Here is a 22,059-nt window from a genome sequence, read left to right as displayed (position 1 = left end):
CAGAACATCCAGGAAATCCAGGATACAATGAGAAGACCAAACCTAAGGATTATAGGTATAGATGAGAGTGAAGATTTACAACAGAAGAGGCCAGCAAATATCTTCAACAAAATTATGGAAGAAAACTTTCCTAACTTAAAGAGAGAGATGCCTATGAATATACAAGAAGCCTACAGAACTCCAAACAGACTGGACCTGAGCAGAAATACCTCTCGTGACGTAATAATCAAAACCCCAAATGCACTAAACAAAGAAAGAATATTAAAGGCAGTAAGAGAGAAAGGCCAAGTAACATATAAAGGAAGACCTATCAGAATCACACCAGACTTCTCACCAGAGACCATGGAAGCTAGAAGATCCTGGGCAGATCTCATGCAGACTCTAAGAGAACACAAATGTCAGCCAAGACTACTATACCCAGCAAAACTCTCATTCACCATAGATGGAGAAACCAAGATATTCCATGACAAAACCAAATTTACACAATATCTTTCCACAAACCCAGCTCTGCAAAGAATAATAGGAGGAAAACTCCAATACAAGGAGGGAAACTACACCCTGGAAAAAGCTAGATAGTTACCTTCCTTCATCAAACCCAAAAGAAGATAACCACTCAAATATAAAAAGAACATCAAAAATGACAGGAAGTAATAATCACTATTCCCTAATATCTCTTAACATCAATGATCTCAATTCCCCAATAAAAAGACATAGACTAACAGACTGGATAAGGAAACAGGACCCTACACTTTGCTGTATACAGGAGACACACCTCAGTGTCAAAGATAAAAACTACCTTAGAGTAAAAGGCTGGAAGACAATCTTACAAGCCAATGGCCACAGGAAACGAGCAGGAGTAGCCATTCTAATATCAGATAAAATTGACTTTCAACCTAAAGTCATCAAAAGAGACACAGAAGGACATTTCTTTCTGGTCAAAGGAAAAATCCACCAAGAAGAACTTTCAATTCTGAACATCTATGCGCCAAATGCAAGGGCACCCTCATTCGTAAAAGAAGCTTTACTAAAGCTCAAAGCACACATTGCACCTAACACAATAATTGTGGGGGACTTCAACACTCCACTTTCCTCAATGGACCGATCTGGAAAACAGAAACTAAACAGGGACACAGTAAAACTAATTGAAGCTTTGGACCAATTGGATTTGACTGATATTTATAGAACATTTCACCCTAAAGCAAAAGAATATACCTTTTTCTCAGCACCTCATGGTACCTTCTCCAAAATCGACCATATAATTGGACACAAGGCAGACCTCAACAAATATAAGAAGATCGAACTAATCCCATGCCTCCTATCAGATCACTATGGAGTAAAAGTGATCTTCAATAACAACAAAAATAACAGAAAACCCACATACACGTGGAAACTAAACAATATTCTACTCAATGATACCTTGGTCAAGGAAGAAATAAAGAAAGAAATTAAAGACTTTTTAGAACACAATGAAAATGAAAACACAACATACCCAAACCTATGGGACACAATGAAAGCAGTGCTAAGAGGAAAACTCATAGCCCTGAGTGCCTCCAAAAAGAAAATGGAGAGAGCATACATTACCAGCTTAATGACACACCTGAAAGCCCTGGAACAAAAAGAAGCTATTTCACCCAGGAGGAGTAGAAGGCAGGAAATCATCAAGCTCAGGGCCGAAATCAATCAAATAGAAACAAAGAGAACCATACAAAAAATCAACAAAACTAGGAGCTGGTTCTTTGAGAAAATCAACAAGATAGATAAACCCTTAGCCAGACTGACCAAAGGGCACAGAGAAAGTATCCAAATTAACAAACTTAGAAATGAAAAGGGAGATATAACAACGGAAACTGAGGAAATCCAAAAAATCATCAGATCTTACTACAAGGGACTGTATTCAACACAACTGGAGAATCTGGAGGAAATGGACAATTTCCTTGACAGATACCAAATACCAAAATTAAATCAGGACCAACTAGACCATCTGAACAGTCCCATAATGCCTAAAGAAATAGAAGGAGTCATAGAAAGTCTTCCAACCAAAAAAAAACACAGGACCAGATGGTTTCAGTGCAGAATTCTATCAGACCTTCAAAGAATAGTTAACACCAATACTCTTCAAACTATTCCACAAAATAAAAACAGAAGGAACATTACCCAATTCCTTCTACGAAGCCACAATTACGCTGATACCAAAGCCACACAAAGATCCAACAAAGAAAGAGAACTTCAGACCAATTTCCCTTATGAATATAGATGCAAAAATACTCAATATAATTCTTGCCAACCGAATCCAAGAACACATCAAAACGATCATCCACCATGATCAAGTAGGCTTTATCCCAGGAATGCAGGGTTGGTTCAATATACGGAAATCCATCAATGCAATCCACTACATAAACAAACTCAAAGAACAAAACCACATGGTCATTTCATTGGATGCTGAAAAAGCATTTGACAAAATTCAGCATCCTTTCATGCTTAAAGTCTTGGAGAGAACAGGAATTCAAGGCCCATACCTAAACATAGTAAAAGCAATATACAGCAAACCGGTAGCCAGCATCAAACTAAATGGAGAGAAACTTGAAGCAATCCCACTGAAATCAGGGACTAGACAAGGCTGCCCCCTTTCTCCTTATCTTTTCAATATTGAACTTGAGGTACTAGCTCGGGCAATTCGACAACATAAGGAGGTCAAAGGGATACAAATTGGAAAGGAAGAAGTCAAACTATCATTATTTGCAGACGACATGATAGTCTACCTAAGTGACCCAAAAACTCCACTAGAGAGCTCCTACAGCTGATAAACAACTTCAGCAAAGTGGCAGGTTATAAAATCAACACAAGCAAATCAGTGGCCTTCCTATACTCAAAGGATAAGCAGGCTGAGAAAGAAATTAGGGAAATGACCCCCTTCACAATAGCCACAAACAGTATAAAGTATCTTGGGGTGACTCTTACCAAACATGTGAAAGATCTGTATGACAAGAACTTCAAGACTCTGAAGAAGGAAATGGAAGAAGACCTCAAAAAATGGGAAAACCTCCCATGCTCATGGATTGGTAGAATCAATATAGTTAAAATGGCCATTTTGCCAAAAGCAATATACAGATTCAATGCAATACCCATCAAAATCCCAACTCAATTCTTCACAGAGTTAGAAAGAGCAATTATCAAATTCATCTGGAACAACAAAAAACCCAGGATAGCTAAAACTATTCTTAGCAACAAAAGAAAATCTGGGGGAATCAGTATCCCTGACCTCAAGAAATACTACAGAGCAATAGTGTTAAAAACTGCATGGTATTGGTACAGTGACAGGCAGGAGGATCAATGGAACAGGATTGAAGATCCAGAAATGAACCCACACACCTATGGCCACTTGATCCTCGACAAAGAGGCTGAAAACATCCAATGGAAAAAAGATAGCCTTTTCAACAAATGGTTTTGGTTCAACTGGAGGGCAGCATGCAGAAGAATGCGAATTGATCCATTCTTGTCTCCTTGTACTAAGCTCAAATCGAAATGGATCAAGGACCTCCACATAAAGCCAGACACTCTGAAGCTAATAGAAAAGAAACTGGGGAAGACCCTTGAGGACATCGGTACAGGGAGAAAGTTTCTGAACAGAACACCAATAGCGTATGCTCTAAAAGCAAGAATTGACAAATGGGACCTCATAAAATTACAAAGTTTCTGTAAGGCAAAGGACACCATCAAGAGGACAAATCGGCAACCAACACATTGGGAAAAGATCGTCACCAATCCTACATCAGATAGAGGGCTAATATCCAATATATATAAAGAACTCAAGAAGTTAGACTCCAGAAAACCAAACAACCCTATTAAAAAATGGGGTACAGAGTTAAACAAAGAATTCTCACCTGAAGAACTTCGGATGGTGGAGAAGCATCTTAAAAAATGCTCAACTTCATTAGTCATTAGGGAAATGCAAATCAAAACAACCCTGAGATTTCATCTTACACCAGTCAGAATGGCTGAGATTAAAAATTCAGGAGACAGCAGGTGTTGGAGAGGGTGTGGAGAAAGAGGAACACTCCTCCACTGCTGGTGGGGTTGCAAATTGGTACAACCACTCTGGAAAGCAATCTGGCGGTTCCTCTGAAAACTGGGCACCTCACTTCCAGAAGATCCTGCTATACCACTCCTGGGCATATACCCAGAGGATTCCCCACCATGTAATAAGGATACATGCTCTACTATGTTCATAGCAGCCCTATTTATAATTGCCAGATGCTGGAAAGAACCCAGGTATCCCTCAACAGAAGAGTGGATGCAAAAAATGTGGTATATCTACACAATGGAGTACTATTCAGCCATTAGAAACAATGAATTCATGAAATTCTTAGGCAAATGGATGGAGCTAGAGAACATCATACTAAGTGAGGTAACCCAGACTCAATAGGTGAATCATGGTATGCACTCACTAATAAGTGGATATTAACCTAGAAAACTGGAATACCCAAAACATAATCCACACATCAAATGAGATACAAGAAGAAAGGAGGAGTGGCCCCTGGTTCTGGAAAGACTCAGTGAAGCAGTATTCGACAAAACCAGAACGGGGAAGTGGGAAGGGGTGGGTGGGAGGACAGGGGAAGAGAAGGGTGCTTACGGGACTTTCGGGGAGTGGGGGGCTAGAAAAGGGGAAATCATTTGAAATGTAAATAAATTATATTGAATAAAAAAATTTAAAAAATAATTTCTAAAAGCAAAAAAAAAAAAAAATTAATTAGACCGGGGAAGTGGGGGGGGGGGGGGGGGGAGGATGTGGTGGAGGCAGCAGCAGCAGCTGGTCCAGCGGAAGGGCCATCAGTAGTGGAACTAAGCCGACAGGGTCCAGGCAGGCCTTGTGCCCGCTACCACTCGCCTTCCTTGGCCAGCGGGGTTGCAAACGGTGGCAGATTTACAGCGCCTTTCACCCCACAGAAACCACATCAGAACTCCAAACAGACTGGACCTGAGCAGAAATACCTCTCCTCACATAATAATCAAAACCCCAAATGTACTCAACAAAGAAAGAATATTAAAGGCAGCAAGAGAAAAAGGCCAAGTAACATATAAAGGAAGACCTATCAGAATCACACCAGACTTCTCACCAGAGACAATGAAAGCTAAAAGATCCTGGGCAGATCTCATGCAGACTCTAAGAGAACACAAATGTCAGCCAAGACTACTATACCCAGCAAAACTCTCAATCACAATAGATAGAGAAACCAAGATATTCCATGACAAAACCAAATTTACACAATATCTTTCTATAAACCCAGCTCTACAAGGAATAATAGGAGGAAAACTCCAATACAAGGAGGGAAACGACACCCTGGAAAAAGCAGGATAGTTACCTTCTTTCATCAAACCCAAAAGAAGATAACCACTCATATATAAAAACAACATTGAAAATGGCAGGAAGTAATAATCACTATTCCTAAATATCTCTTAAGGTCACTCCCCAATAAAAAGACATAGACTAACAGACTGGATAAGGAAACAGGACCCTACATCTTGCTGCATACAGGAAACACATCTCAATGTCAAAGACAAAAACTACCTTAGAGTAAAAGGCTAGAAGACAATTTTACAAGCCAATGGTCTTGGGAAACGAGCCAGAGCCATTCTAATATCAGATAAAATTGACTTTCAATCTAAAGTCATCAAAACAGATACAGAAGGACACTTCTTGCTGGTCAACGGAAAAATCCACCAAGAAGAACTTTCAATTCTGAACATCTATGTGCTAAATGCAAGGGCACCCTCGTTCGTAAAAGAAACTTTACTAAAGCTCAAAGCACACATTGCACATAACACAATAATTGTGGTTGACTTCAACACTCCACTCTCCTCAATCAAAAAAACAGAAACTAAACAGGGACACAATAAAACTAATTGAAGCTTTGGACCAATCGGACTTGACTGATATTTATAGAACATTTCACCCTAAAACAAAAGAATATACCTTTTTCTCAGCACCTCATGGTACCTTCTCCAAAATCTATCATATAATTGGTCAACAGACAGACCTCAACAAATATAGAAAGATCGAACTAATCCCATGCCTCCTACCGGATCACTATGGAGTAAGAGTGGTCTTCAACGGCAACAAAAACAACAGAAAGCCCACATACACATGGAGGCTGAACAATACTCTACTCAATGACATCTTGGCCAAAGAAGAAATAAAGAAAGAAATGAGAGACTTTTTAGTATTTAATGAAAAATGAAGGCACAACATACCCAAATCTTTGGGACACAATGAAAGCAGTGCTAAGAGGAAAACTCATAGCCCTGAGTGCCTCCAAAAAGAAAATGGAGTGCATACACTAGCAGCTTAACGACACACCTGAAAGCCTTGGAACAAAAAGCCAAGTCACCCAGGAGGAGGAGAAGACAGGAGATCAAACTCAGGGCTGAAATCAATCAAGTGGAAACAAAGAGAACCATACAAAGAATCAACAAATCCAGGAGCTGTTTTTTTTTTTTGAGAAAATCAACAAGATAGATAAATCCTTAGCCAGACTGACCAAAGGGCAGAGAGAAAGTATCCAAGTCAACAAAATTAGAAATGAAAAGTGGGATATAACGACAGAAACTGAGGAAATTCAAAAAAATCATCAGATCCTACTACAAAAGCCTATACTCAACACAACTCAGAGAATCTGGAGGAAATGGACAATTTCCTAGACAGATACCAAATACCAAAATTAAATCAGGACCAAATAGATCTTCTAAACAGTCCCATAACCCTTAAAGAAATAGAAGAGGTCATAGAAAGCCTTCCAACCAAAAAAAGCACAGGACCAGATGGCTTCAGTGCAGAATTGTATCAGACCTTCAATGAAGACCTAACACCAATACTCTTCAAACTATTACACCAAATAGAAACAGAAGGAACACTACCCAATTTCTTCTATGAAGCCACAATTACACTGATACCAAAACCACACAAAGATCCAACAAAGAAAGAACTTCAGACCAATTTCCCTTATGAACATCGATGTAAAAATACTCAATAAATTTCTTGCCAACCGAATCCAAGAACACATAAAAACGATCATACACCATGACCAAGTAGGCTTTATTCCAAGGATGCAGGGTTGGTTCAATATACGGAAATGCATCAATGCAATCCACTACATAAACAAACTTAAAGAAAAAAACCACATGGTCATTTCATTGGATGCTGAAAAAGCATTTGACAAAATTCAGCATCCTTTCATGCTTAAAGTCTTGGACAGAACAGGAATTCATGTCCCATACCTAAACATAGTAAAAGCAATATACAGCAAACCAGTAGCCAGCAAACTAAATGGAGAGAAACTTGAAGCAATCCCACTAAAATCAGGGACTAGACAGGGCTGCCCCCTTTCTCCTTAGCTTTTAAATATTGTACTTGAGGTACTAGCTTAGGCAATTCCACAACATAAGGAGGTCAAAGGGATACAAATTGGAAAGGAAGAAGTCAAACTATCATTATTTGCAGATGATATGATAGTTTACCTAAGTGATCCAAAAAACTCCACTAGAGAATTCCTACAGCTGATAAACAACTTCAGCAAAGTGGCAGGTTATAAAATCAACTCAAGGAAATCAGTGGCCTTCCTATACTCAAAGGATAAGCAGGCTGAGAAAGAAATTAGGGAAATGACACCCTTCACAATAGCCACAAACAGTATAAAGTACCTTGGGGTGACTCTTACCAAACATGTGAAAGATCTGTATGAGAGGAACTTCAAGACTCTGAAGAAGGAAATGGAAGAAGACCTCAAAAATAGGAAAAACCTCCCATGCTCATGGATCGTCAGGATCAATATAGTTAAAATGGCCATTTTGCCAAAAGCAATATACAAATTCAATGCAATACCCATCAAAATCCCAACTCAATTCTTCATAGAGTTAGAAAGAGCAATTCTCAAATTCATCTGGAATAACAAAAAACCCAGGATAGCTAAAATTATTCTCAACAACAAAAGAAATTCTGGGGGAATCAGTATCCCTGACCTCAAGCAATACTACTGAGCAATAGTGTTAAAAACTGCATGGTATTGGTACAGTGACAGGCAGGCAGATCAATGGAACAGGATTGAAGATTCAGAAATGAACCCACACACCTATGGCCACTTGATCCTCAACAAAGGGTCTGAACATCCAATGGAAAAAAGATAGCCTTTTCAATAAATGGTGCTGGTTCAACTGGAGGTCAGCATGCAGAAGAATGCAATTTGATCCATCATTGTCTCCTTGTACTAAGCTCAACTCCAAATGGTTCAAGGACCTCCACATAAAGTCAGACACACTGAAGCTAATAGAAAAGAAACTGGGGAAGACCCTTGAGGACATCGGTACAGCGGGAAAGTTCCTGAACAGAACACCAATAGCGTATGCTCTAAGATCAAGAATTGACAAATGGGACCTCATAAAATTACAAAGTTTCTGTAATGCAAAGGACACCATCAAAAGGACAGACAAATCAGCAATCAACAAATTGGGAAAAGATCTTCACCAACCCTACATCAGATAGAGGGCTAATATCCAATATATACAAAGAACTCAAGAAGTCAGACCCTAGAAAACCAAATAACCCTATTAAAAATGGGGTACAGAGTTAAACAAAGAATTCTCACCCGAAGAACTTTGGATGGCGGAGAAACATCTTAAAAACTGCTCAACTTCATTAGTCATCAGGGAAACGCAAATCAAAACAACCCTGAGATTTCACCTTACTCCAGTCAGAATGGCTAAGATGAAAAACTCAGTAGACAGCAGGTGTTGGCGAGGATGTGGAGAAAGAGGAACACTCCTCCACTGCTGGTGGTTTTGCAAATTGGTACAACCATTCTGGAAATCAGTCTGGCTGTTCCTCAGAAAACTGGGCATGTCACTTCTGAAAGATCCTGCTATACCACTCCTGGGCATATACCCAGAGGATTCCCTAGCATGTAATAAGGATATATGCTCCACTATGTTCATAGCAGCCTTATTAATAGCCAGATGCTAAAAAGAACCCAGGTATCCCTCAACAGAAGAGTGGATGCAAAAAAATGTGGTATATATACTCAATGGAGTACTATTCAGCCATTAGAAATAATGAATTCATGAAATTCTTAGGCAAATGGATGGAGCTGGAGAACATCATACTAAGTGAGGTAACCCAGTCTCAAAAGATCAATCATGGTATGCACTCACTAATAAGTGGATATTAGCCTGGAAAACTGGAATACCCAAAACATAATCCACACATCAAATGAAGTAAAAGAAGAATGGAGGAGTGGCCCCTGGTTATGGAAAGACTCAAGTGTAGCAGTATAAGGCAAAACCAGAAGAGGGAAGTGGGAAGGGGTGGGTGGGAAAACAGGGGGAGGGAAGGGAGCTTATGTGACTTTCGGGGAGTGGGGGACCAGAAAAGGGGAAATCATTTGAAATGTAAATAAAAAATATATCAGAAAAAAATTAATTAGAGTGCTGGGCAGTGAGGCACACGCCTGTAATCCCAGCACTCTGGGAGGCAGAGGCAGGCAGATTTCTGAGTTCAAGGCCAGCCTGGTCTACAGAGTGAGTTCCAGGACAGCCAGGGCTATAAAGAGAAACCCTGTCTTGAAAAAACCAAAATCCAGAATAATAACAACAACAACAATAATAATTAATAATTTTTGTTCCATTGCAAAGGGGGCAAAATGTTTATCAAGAGGCAGTCAGATGCTGCGCTCACGGTGGCCTTGGGACAAGCATTTTGCAACAAATATAGGCCCCTGGGCTTTCCGTGGTTTTCAATGGCAGTGCCCAGGGAAGGAGGAAAGGAAATCTTTGGGGTTGCTCTGCCAAGGGCAGCATGAAAACCCGTGGTGCGGCTAACTGGGTTGTGGGGCTGCCAAGCGGTGCAGAGGCCTGTGGTGGTGGGCCGAGGGGGGGGCGGTGGCTTACCTCCAGATGGATGGACAGGACTGAGGAGCAAGAACAGGCAAGGGGAAAGCTCTGAAAGTCCCTTCCCTGCTGGCTTCCAGGCCAAGCTGCTGTCTTTTTTGCTTCAGGCTTGCTGGGCCCAAAAGTGACACCTACAGCTGTGATCCAGGAAGAGAAGAGTAAGATGGTCTTCTGTAGAAGAAGCTTCCAACTGCAGTGCTGGCAAGTAAGTGATTCTTCCTTCCTCCAGCATCCTTATAAAGGCAGTAGGTGTGGCACAGATTAAAGGTGTGTACCACCTCGCCTAGATCTAAATTCTGCTTTGTCCCAGGCTGACCTTGAACTCAGAGATCAGCTTGTTTCAGTCTTCTGGGATTAAAGGCATGTGCTACCTTGCCTGGGCCTAAGTTTTCATGGCCACTGTGCCTCAAGATCGCCATGCCAAGATCCAGGCCAGAAACCTGTGTCTTCTAACCTCTAGATCAGGATCAGAGGTGAGCCCTCCATTTCTGGATGGCAGTTCATTCTCAGATGTAGCCAAGCATATTTTTCAGGCAAGGTAACACTGTAGATCAAAGATTTTTGTGGCTGAGTCGGTGTATAAATTTCTCTTTTGATATCTTGCTGAAAACCTTTTCATATTAAGAGACTAGAATATGGCGGTGAATGTTCTACCCTGACACCAGCTCAAAAAAAAAAAAAGAAAAAAAAAAAAAAGGTGTTGATCCAGGAGAGAGAGGGGCATGCTAGCCATGGAAGCTTAGAAGTGCCCAGCCTCTGAGCTAGTAAGGCATGTTTTTCAAATTTGCTCCTTGAGAGACAGGGTTTGAACCTGGCAGTGGCGACTCAAGCCTTTAATCCCACACTTGGGAGGCAGAGGCAAGTGGATTTCTGAGTTTAAGGCCAGCCTAGTCTACAGAGTGAATCCACGGTCTGTCAGGTTTACACAGAGAAACCCTGTCTTGAAAAAGAAAAAAAAATATCAATATATAACACAACTATCACTGCTAGAAAGTCCTAAAATGGACCTTCCTGTCTAGGCTAGTTTACCTTGGGCTCAAACTCTGTAGCCAGTCAGTCAAGACCCAAAGTATGCTCTATTCCCAGGTACTCTAACATGCCCAGGATCAGAGGTGAGGAGGATATAACATCTGTCCCAATACCACTAGGAATAACTGGGACCAGCAGGATCCAGGAATGCAGGAACCCAGCCTGGCCAGTGGCAGGAGTACCCCCAGTCTGGGCTGGTTTTCCTTGGGCATGAACTCCATAGCCAGTCCCACAACAACAATAGGAAACTCTGCTTCCTGGTGCTCTAACAAGCCCAGGATCACAGGATTACAGGATTACAGGATTACAGGATTACAGGATCATAGGAGCTTGGTCACACCAGGATCTCTGGGCCCCAGAGGCAGCTTGACTCCCAGGAGCTCTGACATACCCAGGATCTCAGGATTACAGGATCCCGGAATCACAGGATCACAGAGACAGTTGGACTCTGAGAAGTTCTGATATAAACAGGATCAAAGGAAGGACAGGCTCCATTCATAGAGAGGACAGGTAGCACTAGAGATAATCAGATGGTAGAAGGCAAGTGTAAGAACAGAAACCAAGGTTACTTGGCATCATCAGAATTCTTCCACTGCTGGGCAGTGGTGGTACACGCCTTTAATCCCAGCACTTGTGAAGCAGAGGCAGGCAGATTTCTGAGTTCGAGGCCAGCCTGATCTACAGAGTGAGTACCAGGCCAGCCAGGCTATACAGAGGAACCCTGTCTTGAAAAAAAAAAAACAAAACAAAAAAAAAACCAAAAACAGAAAACAAAAACAAGCAAACAAACAAAAAAAGAATTCTCCCACAATAGCAAGTCCTGGATACACCATCATACTAGAAAAAGCAAGATTCAGATCTAAAATCACTTCTCATGATGATGATAGAGGACTTTAAGAAGGACATAAATAACAAAACCGTCCAAGATCTAAAACTGGAAATAGAAACAATAAAGAAGAGCGGGGCAGTGGTGCATGCCTTTAATCCCAGAACTCTGGGAGGCAGAGGCCAGCTTGGTCTACAGAGTGAGTTCCAGGACATCCAGGACATACAGAGAAACCCTGTCTCAAAAAAACCAAATCCAAAAAACAAAACAAAACAAAAAAGAATAAAGAAATCACAAAGGGAGACAACCCTGGAGTTAGAAAACCTAGGAAGAGATCAGGAGCCGTAGATGTAAGCATCAACAACAGAATACAAGAGATAGAAGAGAGAATCTCAGATGCAGAAGATACCATAGAAAACATTGACACAACAGTCAAAGAAAATGCAAAATGCAAAAAGGCCCTAACCCAAAACATCCAGGAAATCCAGGACACAATGAGAAGACGAAACCTAAGAATAATAAGTATAAAAGAGAACAAAGATCCCCAACATAAAGGACCAGTAAATATCTCCAACAATATTATAGAAGAAAACTTCCCTAACCTAAAGAGATGCCCACGAACATACAAGAAGCCTACAGAACTCCAAATAAACTGGATCAGAAAAGAAATTCCCCCTGACACATAATAAAACACCAAATGCACTAAACAAATAAAGCATATCAAAAGCAGTAAGGGAAAAAGGTCAAGTAACATACAAAAGCAGACCTATCAGAATTACACCAGACATCTCATCAGAGACTGTGACAGCTAGAAGATCCTGGTCAGATGTCATACAGACCCAAAGAGAACACAAATGCCAGCCCAGGCTACTATACCCAGCAAAACTCTCAATCACCATAAATGGAGAAACCAAGATATTCCACGATAAAACCAAATTTACACAGTATCTTTCCACAAATTCAGCCCTACAAAGGATAATAGACAGAAAACACCAACACAAGGAGAGAAACTATACCCTAGAAAAAGCAGGAAAGCAATCTTTCAACAAACACAAAAGAAGACAGTTACATAAACATAATTCAACTTCTAACAAGAAAAATAACAGGAAATAACAATCACTTTTCCTTAATATCTCTACATCAATGGACTAAATTTCTCAATAAAAAGACATAGACTAACAGATTGGATGTGTAAACAAAACCCAGCATTTTGCTATATAAAGGAAGCCCACCTCAGTGACAAAGACAGACACTATCTCAGAGTAAGGGGATGGAAAACAATTTTTCAAGCAAATGGTCCCAAAAACCAAGCTAGAGTAGTATACTGACTGGTTTTGTGTGTCAGCTTGACACAGGCTGGAGTTATCACAGAGAAAAGAGCTTCAGTTGGGGAAGGGCCTCCATGAGATCCAGCTGTGGGGCATTTTCTCAATTAGTGATCAAGGGAGGAGGGCCCCTTGTGGGTTGTACCACCTCTTGGCTGGTATTCTTGGGTTCTATAAGAGAGCAGGCTGAGGAAGCCAGGGGAAGCAAGCAATCCAGTAAATAACATCTCCCCCCCCCCCACCCATGGCTTCTGCATCATCTCCTGCTTCCTGACCTGCTGAGTTCCAGTCCTGACTTCCTTTGGTGATGAAAAGCAGCATGGAAGTATAAGCTCAATAAACCCTTTCCTCCCCAATTTGTTTCATGTTCATGATGCTTGTATAGGAATAGAAACCCTGACTAAGACAAATTGGTACCAGCGTAGTAGGGTATTCCTGGGACAACCTAACCATGTTTTGGGGAGGACTGTGGAAGGACTTTGGAACTTTGGGCTAGATGATCCATTCAGTGTTGAGAGCTCTGTGGGATGTTGTATAGGAGCTTGGAAGATAATGTTGAGAACAGTGCCAAAGATGGAGGCCTGGCTTGTGAAATTTCAGAGGGAAAATTTAAGACTCTTATCAGGGCTGTTGCTGTTTCAATTGTGAAGATTCTGTGGTTTTCAGCTGGGGCTGAAGAATCAGCTGTGATTAACAAGATACCAGAACCACTAAAGCAAACCTTTGTGTTACTGGGACTATTGATGCTGGTTAGCTGGAGCTAAGAAATTAGTGGTGATTAAGAAGAGACCAGTATCACTGAGGTGAAATCTTCTGGGAAGTGTTTTCTGAGAGCACAGAGGCTGTGTTCCAGAGATAGCCATGGTTGTACTTTGTGCTGTGACTGGACTTGGTACAGTGTAAGAGTCACCCAGGTGGTACTGGTTATGAAGGCATGAAGGGGTTATGAAGAGCCCCTGAGGCTTGGCACTGTAAGAGGCCTCGGAAGGCCATTGGTGAAGGTGCAGCCTCAGTTGCAATTGGTGGCCCAGGACTGAAGGGTCATTCAAAGGAGTTGAGGCTTGGCACCATGAAGAGAGCCTATGAGAGGCTATTGGTGAAGCCTAGTTACAGCGGAAAACATCAGTGTTTTGGAGATGCCAGTACCATGAGATGACCATCAAGAACAGCAGCAGCAGTGGAGTACAGGCAGCTGAAGCCTAGAAGACAAGCTATGTGGTACAAAGGGCAGAGCTGGAGAAGTGACTCAAACCCTTGGAGGAGCCCGGAAGATCGTGAGTTGGATCCCAGACATTAAACCATTTGAGCCTGAGTTTTGCTTTTGATTATAACTGTGCCCTGATGTTTCCCTCTTGAAGGAAGAAAGTATTTTAGTGGAGCCCACAGTTAAGAGACTTTGAATTTTAAAAGATACTGGACATTAGATCTTGGGGATGAATAAGAAAATACAGGTTGAGGCTTTATAGTGATGTGTTTGTGTGTCAAGTTGAGAAGGGGTCAATTTTACTGGCTGGTTTTGTGTGTCAACTTGACACAGGCTGGAGTTATCACAGAGAAAGGAGCTTCAGTTGGGGAAGGGCCTCCACAAGATCCAGCTGTGGGGCATTTTCTCAATTAGTGATCAAGGGAGGAGGGCCCCTTGTGGGTGGTACTACCTCTGGGCTGGTGCTCTTGGGTTCTATAAGAGAGCAGGCTAAGCAAGCCAGGGGAAGCAAGCAAGCCAGTAAATAACACCCCCCCCCCCATGGCTTCTGCATCATCTCCTGCTTCCTGACCTGCTTAAGTTCCATTCCTGACTTCCTTTGGTGATGAAAAGCAGCATGGAGCTGTAAGCTCAATAAACCCTTTCCTCCCCAACTTGCTTCATGGTCATGATGTTTGTGCAGGAATAGAAACCCTGACTAAGACAAGTAGCCATTCTAATATCGAATAAAATCAACTTTCAATCAAAAGTTATCAAAACAAATAAAGAAGGACACTTCATACTGGTCAATGGAAAAATTAAGATGAACTCTCAATTCTGAACATCTCTGCTCCATATGCAAAGGCACCCACATTCATCAAACAAACTTTACTAAAGCTAAAAGCACACATTGTACCTCACACAATAATAATGGGAGACTTCAACTCCCCACTCTCAGCAATGGACAGATCATGGAAACAGAAACTAAATAGAGACACAATGAAACTAACAGAAGTTATGAACCACATGGATCTAACTGATATTTTTGTACCCTAAAGCAAAAGAATATACCTTCTGCTCAGCACCTCATGGTACCTTCTCCAAAACTGACCATATAACTGATCACAGAAAAGACCTCAACAGATACAAGAAGATTGAAATAATCCCACACACCCTAACAGATCACCACAGACTATGGCTGGTCTTTAATACCAACAAAAACAACTCAAAGCACACATACACATGGAAGCTGAACAACACTCTCAATGATAACTTGGTCAAGGAAAAAATAAAGACATGAAAGACTTTTTAGAATTTGATGAAAATAAACACACATCATACCAACACTTATAAGACACAATGAAAGCAGTGCGAAGAGGAAAACTCATACCTCTAAGTGCCTCCCAAAGGAAACTAGAGAGGGTTTACATTAGCAGCTTGACAAAGAACTCAAGAAGTTAGACTCCAGAGAATCAAATAACACTACTAAAAATGGAGTACAGAGCTAAACAAAGAATTTTCAACTGAGGAATATTGAATGGCCGAGAAGCACCTAAAGAAATGCTCAACATTCTTAGTCATCAGGGAAATGAAAATCAAAACAACCCTGAGATTCTACCTCACATCTGTCAGAATGGCTAAGATGAAAAACTCAGATGACAGCAGATGCTGGAGATGTTGTGGAGAAAGAGGAACACTCCTCCATTGCTGGTGGGATTGCAAGCTGGTACAACCACTCTGGAAATCAGTCTGGCAGATCCTCAGAAAATTGGACATAGTATTGCCTGAGGACCCAGCTATACCATTCCTGGGCATATACCCAAAAGATTCTCAAAAATGTAACAAGGAAACATGTTCCACTGTGTTCATAGAAACCTTATTTATAATAGTCAGAAGCTGGAAAGAACCCAGATGTCCTTCAACAGAGGAATGGATACAGAAATGTGGTACATTTACACAATGAAGTACTACTTAACTATTAAAAAATGATGAATTCATGAAATTCTTAAGCAAATGGATAAAACTAGAAAATATCATCCTGAGTGAGGTAACTCAATCACAAAAGAACACACATGGTATGCACTCACTGATAAGTGGATATTAGCTCAAAAGCTCCAAATAGCCAAGATTCACAGACCACATGAAGCTCAAGAAGAAGGAAGACCAAAGTGTGGGTGCTTCAGTTCTTCTTATAAAGAGGTACAAAATACCTACAGGAGCAAATATGGAAACAAAGCAGAGAAATGTTATCCCATTTCCTGGTTCCCCCTCCTGGATACCCCCATCCCATCCCCCCTCCTCCTGCTTCTATGAGGGTGTTCTGTCTGCTCACCTACCCACTCCACCTCCCCACACTGATTCCCCTACACTAGGGCATCTATTGAGCCTTCATAGGACCAAGGACCTCCCCTCCAATTGTTGCTTAACAAGGCCATTCTCTGCTTCATGTGCAGCTGGAGCCATGTATACTCCTTGCTTGGTGGCTTAGTTAGTCCCTGGGAGCTCAGGGGCCATGGAGGGGGGAGGGTCTGATTGGTTGATATTGTTGTGCTTCCTATGGGGTTGCAAATCTTTTGAGCTCCTTCAGTCCTTTCTCTAACTCCTCCATTGGGGACCCTGTATTCAGTACAATGGTTAGCTTCAAGCATCCAACTCTGAATTTGTAAGGTTCTGGCAGGGTCTCTCAGGAGACAGCTATATCAGGCTCCTTTCAGCAATCATTTTTTGGCATACACAATAGTGTAGGGGTTTGGTATGAATCCCCAGGTAGGACAGTCTCTGGGAGGCCTTTCCTTCAGTCTCTGCTCTACACTTTGTTTCCATATTTGCTCCGGTGGGTTTTTATATATATAAAGAAAGAAAATATACAATAATATATATGTGTATAATATATTAATAATATATTATAGAGAAGTAAAAAAGCAAGCAAAAATAGTTTGTGCTGTGATGTTTTGGAAACTCATTTGAATGTAAATTTAGTAGCATCTTGGAAATGGTTATAAATGTGTGTATTTTATAACTCCCCCCCCCAAAAAAAAGCTCACATGATTTGAATCTTATAACTCTTTACTTTTGTAACTATGAAAAGCTTTCTAAAGCTTCCTCTGGAATGATCTCTATGTGGAATGCAACCCCAAGTCACAAAACAAAAGCTGTGGATGTGACCTCAGTGCCATGTTACAGTGTCAGGAGCAAAGCCTTCTTTAGTATTTATTTATTTGTAGCTTGCACATAATTCTAAAGTCTAATTCTCTCCCTTTATTTGCATGAATCAGCTAGTGATGCTATAGACTACATGCATTAGACAGTGGCATTTATTTCCATGTAAGTCTGGAGCCTTGAAGTTCAGTGAGCGGACAGGGCTGGTTTCAGTCCGAAGTTGCTTTCCTTGGCTTATTCTTCCCATTGTCTTCAAGCAGTCTTTGTTTTATGCAAATGCATGTTTGTGTATAAACTTCATCCTATTTGGGCACTGCTCTTGAGCTCACTAGTAAAACCTCAAGGAATCGTGGGATTAAGACTTGCAAACATCTGAGGGCCATGCCACAACATAGCCCATTGCATTGTATCAAGTGATGAGCCTACAAGGCTCCAACCCCATGGCCACACACTGTGCTCATTAAATCAGAGTCATAAAACAAAGCAAAGAGGAACAAAGGTGGGAAAAGACCTGTAATGAGAAGAGGAGATAAAGAGCTAGGAGAGAGAAAGGCAAGGGTGGAGGTAAGAATGAACAAATATGTTCTACACATGCAGAGAACTGTCTAAAAGCAAACTTGTTTGATAAAACCCATATGTGATGACTGTTCTTGGTTGTGAACTTGACTATATCTGGAATGAACTATAATCCTGAATTGGAAGGCTCACCTATGATCCTATTCTGGAGGCTCAGAGATATAAGTTTCTGGCCTGGATCTTGGCATTGAGATCTTGAAGCATAGTGACTATGAATTCCAAAAAATTAAGACAAGGAGATCTCCGAGTTCAAGATCATTTGGGATTAAAGGCATGGTGGCACACTGGACTGAGCAACTGCTAGATCCTTGGACTTCCATCCACAGCTGCTGCTGACCATTGTTGGGGAGTTGGACTACAGACTGTAAGTCGTCGACAAATTCCTTAACTATATAGAGCCTGCCCATACGTTCTGTGACTCTAGAGAACCCAGACTAATACACTATAATAAACAGATGAGTCCCTTCTCATTGGGATCAGTTATTACCCAGCATCCAAATCCAAGGATGAAATACATAGGAAGTGGTGCAAGAGTGAAGAATCCTGCTCCTTAAATAAACAAGTAAGATTCTTGTTCAAACATTGCAGTTATCTTGACCATGATGTTGGTCCTCTGGTTCTCTCATCACACTTGTAAAATAAAGCAATGGGAGCTAAATGGTTTCATGAGATTTTAATTATGAAGTCGTATACCAATGCAATTCTGTCTCCTATGCTTTCACTGTATGGAATTGGAGATGATCTAGCAGTGATGTAAACTCTACTCATTTACTGATTCTCAGTAGCCTTTACCAGTTTCTGATGGTAAGAAGGGTGAGAATGGGGAATTTTCAGGAGCCTCTTCTTTATCACTATAGCCTCTTGGCATAGCAATCTTTCAGTTAGGTTTTAGGTATTTGCTTCCTGGATCTTGATTTCCGGGACAGTATGGGACTGTCACATCTAAATCCCATAATGGGTAGTTTGTTGTTTTAGACTGTTAACTACTTCTCAGCAAGGAATCAGCCTTTGCCTTAATCTTCTAGGCGTGTCACTCTCTGACATTCAGAAGCAACCAAAAACAAATTGACAAGTTGCAACATGCACAAATAGCACATCAAGAAAGGGATGATCCTTTAAATGATGGACAACTAAAAAGACCCAGTCCCTTCAGTCTTTCTCCTTGTTTAAAGCCCCAAGGAGAAAGTTCTTGATGTAGATGCACCAGAGTTTCTCCTTATTTGAAATCATTAAGAAGCTATAATCAGGCATTAAACAAATGGTTCAATCCCTATAGCTAAAGTAGCTGAGGATTTGGGGTGACACTAGATTTATGAGAGCTCTTATTCCTCAAGCCTTAAGCACTGTCAGATTGAATATATTATCTCAACATTGATGGAAATTTAGACTCATTAGTAAGAGAAGTTTGTGAAGTAGTGACACAGTAAGTTCAGGAGACTGGGACACTTTTATATGAGAGTTTGAAAAGTACAGATTTTTTTAAAGTCCAAAGGTCAAATTTAAAACAACAGAGACCAAACCAGTCATTTGCCATCTCCTCCAATCAACCCTTTGGCTCCTTCACCCAGGCTGTAATGCAGACTCTTCTGTGCAGACAGTAACTTGCACTTGCTTATGAGGTCTAAGATTTTTTTAAATCAATACCTGCTTTCCATTTTCACTATCCAGTTAGAATTCTGTCTACTTCTCATCTTCACAACCTCCAATCATCTTTTTCCTCAATCATCAGGTTATCTGAGTATAATTTAAATTTTGGTATATCACCCCTTTTTCCTAAAACTCCTCTACATGTTTAGATTACACTCTATAAAGACTGCATATGGCATTCATTACCTGACCCCTTAAATGCAGACACCCTGCTCACTGCCTGTTCTACTGCCCGGCGAACCTGGGACTTTTCAATGAGGATAATTTTCTTTCATAAGAAACCTAACTGCCAGGCGGTGGTGACGCACACCTTTAATCCCAGCACTTGGGAGGTAGAGGCAGGCAGATCTCTGAGTTCGAGGCCAGTGTGATTTACTGAGTGAGTTCCAGGTTAGCTAAGGCTACACAGAGAAACCCTGTCTTGGGCGGGGGGCGGGGGGAGAAGCTAACAACCATCTTTTTAATCCAGCAGACTATCCATTTTTATAATCCTCATAGATTATATCTTCATACACATCAGACCAAACAAGTTTTGCTAATGTAATTGATTTATATGGTCTAAGCTCTGCAACCATAGAGGAAGAGTGTGGCAGTTGTTTGAGAAGCTTGCTCCCTGCAAAGTACTTCTCTTCCTAGACATACATACAGCCAGTGCAGGAGTGGGGCAATGGAGGCATTGGATGGAAGAAAAGCCACTGTCCATGGTCCTGATATACAAATACACTATGACATAGTAAGCTGTGGCCATGTATCTTCCCACTTTTATAGTCAACTATCAGCCAAGGATTCTACCAATGCTGCTACTTTTGGTGTCTGTGAGTCAATGTTTTGTGATTTTTTTATGTTTTATTTTTGTTTTTGTTTTTTTGAGACAGGGTTTCTCTGTGTAGCCCTGGCTGTCCTGGAACTCACTCTGTAGACCAGGCTGGCCTTGAACTCAGAAATCCGCCTGCCTCTGCCTCCCAGAGTGCTGGGATTAAAGGCATGTGCCACCACTGCCTGGTTTATGTGATTTTTATAATGGATTGTTTCTTCCTAAAAGATATATTGAGGTCCTAAACCTTAGGATCTTTAACTGTGGCTTTGTTAGGAAACAATGTTTGAAGATGTAATTAAAGAGGTTAGTTACAGGCTTTTACCCAGTGGCCAACACTGTTATTGAAAGAGAGGAATTTACTCATGGATACACAGAGGAGAAAGGGCATGTAGGATGGAAGCTGAGGTTGGAGCAGTGCATCTAAATGCCATAGAGAGTCAAGGTTGACTGACAACCACTAGAGAGGAGAGACCAGGAAGGTTGTCATCCCATAGCTGTCATAGAGAGACATTAGGACTGTGTATGAGATAGACTTATTTTGCCTTGGAACAACCACAAAATAAGACTTTATGGTATTATTAGAAACTAAATTCTATAGTTCTATATTGGGGGAAAAGGGATCAGGGCTTTGGGTATTTTTTTTCCTCTGTGTGTATGTGTGTGTGTGTGTATGTGTGTGTGTTTTTTGTATTGTGTTGTGTTGTCTGGTTTGTTTTTTGTTGTTTGCTTGGTTTAGTTTGGTTTTATGCAAATTATTTGTAGTCCAGGCTGACACTGAACTTATGGTTTTACTGCTCTAGCCTCCCAAGTGCTAGAATATATTTATTTTGATGGTAATTTGCAGCCCCAAATCTTAAGTACTTCTCTTTATTTAAGAGTTAAATTCTGACAATAAAAACCATAAAAGTATTAGGAGAACTTGAGAAGAGGGGTTCCAGTAGGAAAGAAAGGGAATTAGAGAGAGGAATTGGAAAGGCCTATTGGAAAATGACTAAATTTATTATAGTAATGGATGGAATTGTCAAACAAGAAAAATGTGCTAAAAAACATCTGGGGGTAAGTGTATGCATCATTACACATAAAGGATAAGATTATTCATACCTTAACTGTGGTTAATGACTGGCTCTGAAGCACCAGCCTCAGGCTTCATGTCTGAGCTGCTGATAGCTCTCTATTCCTGCTTCAACTTAGGCAGAAGAGCAGACACCTTAACCTACAGCAACACACAGCACAGCCTCACCTGAAATCATGCTAGTAATTCAAAGGTGAGTTATAGTGATGTTGTTTCCTTCTTGCTTGGACCTTCCTTGTTATACACATGCGTGAGAGTCGTCGGCGATTAATTACTCCTTTCTGTTATAAGGCACATTGAGAAAAAAAAACAAGAATAGGAATTATCTCTGAAGGAGTCTGTTGTCTCAGATCCTTCTGCATTAGAGGTGAGACTGTGATAAAGCAGCAGGGAAAAGGTGGTGCAGTGGGCATACCACCCTTGGCAATTTATCCAGGCCTCTTGAGACCTGGAGCCTCGTGAATGAGCTAATAACTGGCTATTTTCTCC

Source organism: Apodemus sylvaticus, chromosome 14 (assembly GCF_947179515.1).
Source record: "Apodemus sylvaticus chromosome 14, mApoSyl1.1, whole genome shotgun sequence".
Lineage (NCBI taxonomy): Eukaryota > Metazoa > Chordata > Mammalia > Rodentia > Muridae > Apodemus > Apodemus sylvaticus.
This window is presented reverse-complemented; position numbering follows the sequence as displayed.